This window comes from Panthera uncia, chromosome A2, assembly GCF_023721935.1.
Source record: "Panthera uncia isolate 11264 chromosome A2, Puncia_PCG_1.0, whole genome shotgun sequence".
Lineage (NCBI taxonomy): Eukaryota > Metazoa > Chordata > Mammalia > Carnivora > Felidae > Panthera > Panthera uncia.
The window spans coordinates 53,087,947-53,094,119 of NC_064816.1; the positions used below are offsets into that span (position 1 = coordinate 53,087,947).

A 6,173-nucleotide genomic window follows, 5' to 3' on the forward strand; every position below is an offset into this window, starting at 1 on the left:
TCAAGCTTAACCACCTGCCACCGAGGAAGGTTTACACAGGAGACTGAAACCTTATGGTCACTGCTTATCCTAGAGCAGAATTCACTTGCAAACCACCTGCATCCTCCACCAGGGAGATTTATCACGACATCAAGGGCCCTTATTAAGATGGTCTCCCGGCAAGACCCATCAAGGAACATAAAAATGATCGTCCCTTTGACCCAGTAATCTCACTTCTGAAAATAATGCCCAAAGGGATGATTTAAAAGGAGAGAAGCTACTGGAATAAAGACCAATGCTGGCTGAGCCAAACAAAAAAGATGCCTATAGCCACTTCATTCCTAATACTGAAATAATGCACCCAGCCAACAACTGAAGAAGGGTTTAACAATGATGCAGATGAATCTGATGAACTATCAGGTACCAATTAAAAATATCTGAGCAGCTCAGTTTCAAACATGTTAAAAAAATTTTTTTAATGTTATGTTTACATTGGTTACGTATACCTTAAAACTTATGCTGGTCATTGGAAGCAGGGACAAAAAGCCTTTCCTAAGGTAAAGATCTTTGCAAATTATGAAAAAATGCTCAACATCAGGGAAATGCAAATCAAAACCACAATGGGGTATGTCACGTCACACCTGTGAGAATAACTATTATCAAAAAGACAAAAAATAACAGGTGTTGGGGAGAATTTGAAAAAACTGGAACCTTGGTACACAGTGGGAATGTAAACAGGTGCAGCCACTATGGAAAACAATATGGAGGCTCCTCAAAAAATTAAAAATTGAACTACCATATGATCCAGGAATTCCACTTCTGGGTATTTATCCAAAGAAAACAAAAACACTAACTGGAAAAGATATACGCAGTCATGTGTTAACTGCAGCATTATTTACAATAGCCAAGATATGGAAGCAACCTAAGTGTCCATCGATGGGTGAACGGAGAAAGAAGATTTATATACAGTGGAGTATTATTCAGCCACAAAAATAAGGAAATCCTGCCACAACGCGGGTGGGCTCTGAGAGCATTACGCTAAGTGAAAGAAGTCAGAGAGGCAAATACCCTATGATCTCTTACATGTGGAATCTAAAACAAATACAAAACAAAAACAAAAACCAAGCTCACAGGGACAGAGAACAGATTGGTGATTGCCACAGGCAGAGGATGGAATGGATGAAACGGATAAAGGGAGTCAAAAACTGCCAAGTTCCAGTTATCAAATAAGCAAGCCATGGGGATGTAACGTACAGGATGGTGACTACAGTTAACACTGGATTACATATTTGAAAGTTGCTAAGACAGTAGACTTCAGAAGTTCTCATCACGAGAAAAAGAATTCAGCAACTAGGTGTGGTGATGGATGATACCTAGACTCGTTATGGTGATCACTTCACGATACATACAAATATTAAACCATTATGGTGCACAATGAAACTAATATGTTGTATGTAAATTATACCTTGATTAAAAAAAATCTATTGATTACTGAAGACAGTAAATCTTGGGTCTCCTACAAAAACAGCAGTGCCATTCTCAGACATGTTTGTGACCTGGGAGAACCGGCTATGAGCAGAACCTATTTTTGTGTTTCTGTTTTTCATAAACAACCCTGAACAACATGTGCAGAGAGGTGTGGGGCAGGGAAGGGGCGCTGAGGGGTCGAGTATCTAAAACTACTCCTCATATTCAAGTTCAAGGAAGCCTAATTGCTGATAACTCCCAGAAACAGAAACAGAGGGGCGGGCGCCTGAGTAGCTCAGACAATTAAGCATCCCACTTCAGCTCAGGTCACGATTTCGTGGTTCCTGAGATCGAGCCCTACATCGGGCTCTGCACGGTGTGGAGCCTGCTTGGGATTCTCTCTCTCCCTCTCTCTCTCTGCCCTTCCCCTACTTGCACACACATATACTCCCCCTCCCAAAAAAAAAAAAAAAAAAAAACCTAAAAAAAAAAAAAAAAAAAAGCAAAGAAAAGAAACAGGAACAGAATACAATGTACCCCAGGGAAAATGCTTATCACCAGGCAAAACTGCCACCAAGCAGGTGAGCTTTCAGAATTAGGAAGAACGTGGTAGTTAGAAATGTGGAGAAAGATGGGGCGCCTGGGTGGCGCAGTCGGTTAAGCGTCCGACTTCAGCCAGGTCACGATCTCGCGGTCCGTGAGTTCGAGCCCCGCGTCAGGCTCTGGGCTGATGGCTCGGAGCCTGGAGCCTGTTTCCGATTCTGTGTCTCCCTCTCTCTCTGCCCCTCCCCCGTTCATGCTCTGTCTCTCTCTGTCCCAAAAATAAATAAAAAACGTTGAAAAAAAAAATTAAAAAAAAAAAAAAGAAATGTGGAGAAAGAAATTTTTTAAATTAAGGATGAAAAAGAAGTAGTATTTCTGACCAATCCCGTCACTGAACAAACATACATTTACCATGCATGAATATGTAAATGGAGCCCAGGATTTAAGAAACAGGGTAACAGATCAATATTGGGCCTGAATGATAGGTTTTCACTAAAACACCTTGCTTCATTCCATGAATTTTCCAGTTTTCCTAGACAATGATCTACACCCATCACATCAGTCTCTTCCCCACCGACCCCAAACTATAAACATTAAGCTAGACGTTCACAACCTACACTAGCAAAATGCCTCACCAAGGCAAGGACCGGGCGGGAGGGCCGGGGGGGTTTCATTCTCTCTCCCAGTTTTCAGTGGGTCAACAAATTCTTTTCAATCATTATCACTTACCTTAGCCATGTTGTTTTTTACAGGAATTGCTTGGCATATAACTGACTTAGTTCAATTTACAGGCTAAAAAAGAAACTACACGCATACGGCGTGGCTGATCTATTTTGGGTTAACTGTAAAGACCAGTACCCACCCCTGCTCCAAATTCTAAATTCTACCGCCTCGTCTCTATGTCACAACAAGGTTAGCTGAAAACCATCCTGCAGGCTGCACTATGGCTTTAAGAAGAAATAAATGATCCCACAAGTCTTTGGCAAATGTACGGCTAAACATAGCAGAAATCTCATGTATATGGATTTAAAGTTTCTCCTTTGGGAATTTTGCAAGCAAACAAAATGATTTATTTAGCCAATTCAAATGAACTGTATCAAAACACACAAAGGCCCGGAGGAAAGATTACAATGAAAACAAGTAATTCAAAGCAATTTCTGATCCAAAACATTCCGCTTAGCTCTACAAAGATATGAATAAGGTGTGGTCATGTTTTCTGACAGATTTCACTGCTCCTTGCCTTCAAGTGAAACACTGCCATAATATCTTGAATGCTTAACGTATGCCTGGAAGAAATGTTTATCAGTCCTTTAGCTGCTAATGGGAGGAGTAGGTGTGGTCAGACCATAAAGTGTATAAAAACAGATCATGTAGAGTTGTACTGTGCTGGACAGTAGCCCTAGACACGTGTCTTTTGAGCATCTGAAATGTGGCTAGTATGACTAAGAACTAAAATTGTATTATGACTTGATATTGGATTCAGTTACTGGCAAACTTAAAAATGTTTGTCTTTTTGCAACAATGTGGATGTGTGAGTCTACTTTTTCCTGTATGTTTTATGACATATAAATACAGATTGAGTACTCCTGATGAAAACTTAGCATCCGAATTGAGACGTACCATGGAGGATTTGCAGTTGATTTTGAACACTTGGTGTGAAAACAAATGTAAAATATTTCAATATTTTTTTAATATGGAGTGTTGAAATATTTTGGATATACTAAATAAAGTATACAATAAAATTAATTACACTTTTGTAATGTGGGTCCCAGAAAACTGAAAATGACAGAGGGCTCACATCCTATTTCTATGGGGCAGTGCTGTTCTAGAGTGATCTGAAGTCTTGAGGACTTGAACGCCATCTGCTGGATACATGTGTACAAAACAGGCCCACAAGAACCGGTAAAACTAACACTTCAGCTCTGGGTCTGAAAAGGAAGAGGATGTTAACTGGGCTCATGAAACAACTACATGTATGCTAAGAGAGGATTAGAAATGTTTATATAGTCTTGACATCCTAGAGGACATCCGACTTACAGTTATTAGTCGACAGTGACCATAAGCCAAAGAGCAGACTGCTTCGCCATCCACCCTAGGTTGGGCCATTCTGGGCAACGATGAAAGGTTATTTGGGGATCCTGCTCATGACCGCTACTCCCACAGGCCTGGGCTTACTGCTGTCTGGCTGGCCTTCCCGCCTGTTCTCCACAATCAGCTCTCAAGTCCTTCTGCTCTACCTCATAAACACGTTCTTTCCATTGTTCTCATTTGTCTATTGTTTTCGTTCTTCCCTTCCATTTTTTTGTTTTCTTAGGATTCCAGTGAACTATTATTTCTATTTTTCCTCTCTAGTATTCCAATTTTCCTTTTTTGTCCCTCTCCCTTTGTACTACAAGCTGTTTCAGTTGGTTTTGTAGCTTTAGTTCCTATGTTTAGGTCTTTGATCCATTTTGACAATGAGTTGGTTTTGTTTATGGTCTGAGTTGTGGGTCCAAATTCATTCTTTTGCATGCAGATAGTTGTCCCAAAATCATCTGAAGAAACTATCCTTTACCCCATTGGATGGCCTTGGCACCACTGTCAAAACTCAACTGACCACAGAAATAAGGATTTATTTTTGGACTCAACACTAGTCCATGGATCTAGGTCAGTACTGCACTGCTTTGATTCCTGTAGCTTGTAGTAAGTCTTGAAATTAGGAAGTGCGAGTCCTCCAACTTTGTTCTTTTTTAAGATTGTTTTGGATACTCTGCGTCTCAATTCCATACCAATTTTAGGATCAGCTTATCAAGTTTTGCAAAAAATGTGACTGGGTCAGTTGATATTAATGTATATTTTTTTAAAAAGAAGTATTTGCCTGGGACGCCTGGGTGGCTCAGTCGGTTAAGTGTCTGGCTTCAGCTCAGGTCCTGATCTCATGGTTCACGAGTTCAAGCCCTACATGGGGCTCTGTACTGAGAGCTCAGAGCCTGGAGCCTGCTTCAGAGTCTGTGTCTCCCTCGCTCTCTGCCCCTCCCCCACTCACGCTCTCAAAAAATAAACATTAAAAAAATTTTTTTTGAAGAGGTATTTGCCTGATCAGGCTGACAGAATGACCCTTAATAGGGCAGGCAACTTTGCCTTTGACATGGAGTTCAGAGGTTAAGTTTGCAAGAATCTGGGATTTTCATCTAATACTATTTGATAACTGGGACAAGACTGAGAGCAGATGGCACTGGAGAAAGTGAGGCTAGAGCAAACATGAGCCTAAATAAACTGCCCTGAAGTCCCAGAGCTGCCATACGGATGCTACATGACCTTGGACAAGTCATTGACCTTCTCTGCACTGCAGTTTGCAATCTGTAATGAGAAGGGGGCATTCCCATCAATACCACTGAGACTATGTGCATCAGAGCCCCAAGAGTGCAGGCTCCTTCTGGCACCTAAAAGACCTGCTCTAGCACATTCTTACAGGGAGTCCTATGGGCCAACTCCCACTGCTTGTCTGCAGCTGTAAAGACACGGAGGTGCAGCGGGCACAGGAAATGCTTCTGGAGCTCTGCTCATTGTTAGTAAAGACAAAGGGACCTCCCTGCCTCTTACTCCAGCTCAGGTCTATTCCAATCAGACTTCTGATGTGACTTGGCTCCTGAGAGTGATGAGGGCCTACAGTGGACGCAACAGACAGGCAGGCCCAGCTGAAAAACTAACCCTTAAGCTAAGAAGCATCTCACTCTCTGACTAGGCTGAGCAGCCTCCACATGTGCCCCAGGGACTCTACATACACTTACCAAATGCCCACTAGGCATGTGTGGTGACAACCATCATTTAGGATGGGATGACAAGATAAGTGACTTCAACCTCTACCTTTCTGGATTATGAAGTTCTCCTCTCTGATCTTATTTCAAATGTTATTACTTAATAGTCCACCAGCTTCATGGTCCTCTTGGAGACTAGATCACTTTGCCCCACACAGTGTCCCCTCATTTGCCACTTTGACAGCCTAACACACCTCCCGACAGATATGGAATTGATACGGAAGCTGAATCCTTGGAACAAAGAAAGCTGCACTCTAGTATCTGCAAAAGGAAAGGAATGGAACACTTAAATCTAGGTAAGCCAAGGAAGTGGTTATGAAACAGGGTTACGAGCTCTTCGGGGTCGTACGTGACAGCTTACACATAAATCCAGAAGGACAGGGCTCC

At 41.9% G+C, this 6,173-nt stretch overlaps 1 protein-coding gene across 8 annotated transcripts in view; it reads right to left on the reverse strand.

Moving 5' to 3' along the window:
- Positions 1-4,113, reverse strand: part of CA2H3orf20 (chromosome A2 C3orf20 homolog) — a 95,043-nt gene extending 90,930 nt beyond the window's left edge. For 7 of the 8 annotated variants that reach the window (XM_049641051.1, XM_049641050.1, XM_049641054.1 and 4 more), the window contains exon 1: positions 2,719-3,888. The gene's annotated coding sequence lies outside the window, so the exon portion shown is untranslated. Of the gene's footprint in view, positions 1-2,718; positions 3,889-4,026 lie in introns of those variants that run through there. The other variant, XM_049641048.1, reaches the window with a different exon arrangement.
- Between the last annotated feature and the right edge of the window lie 2,060 nt (positions 4,114-6,173).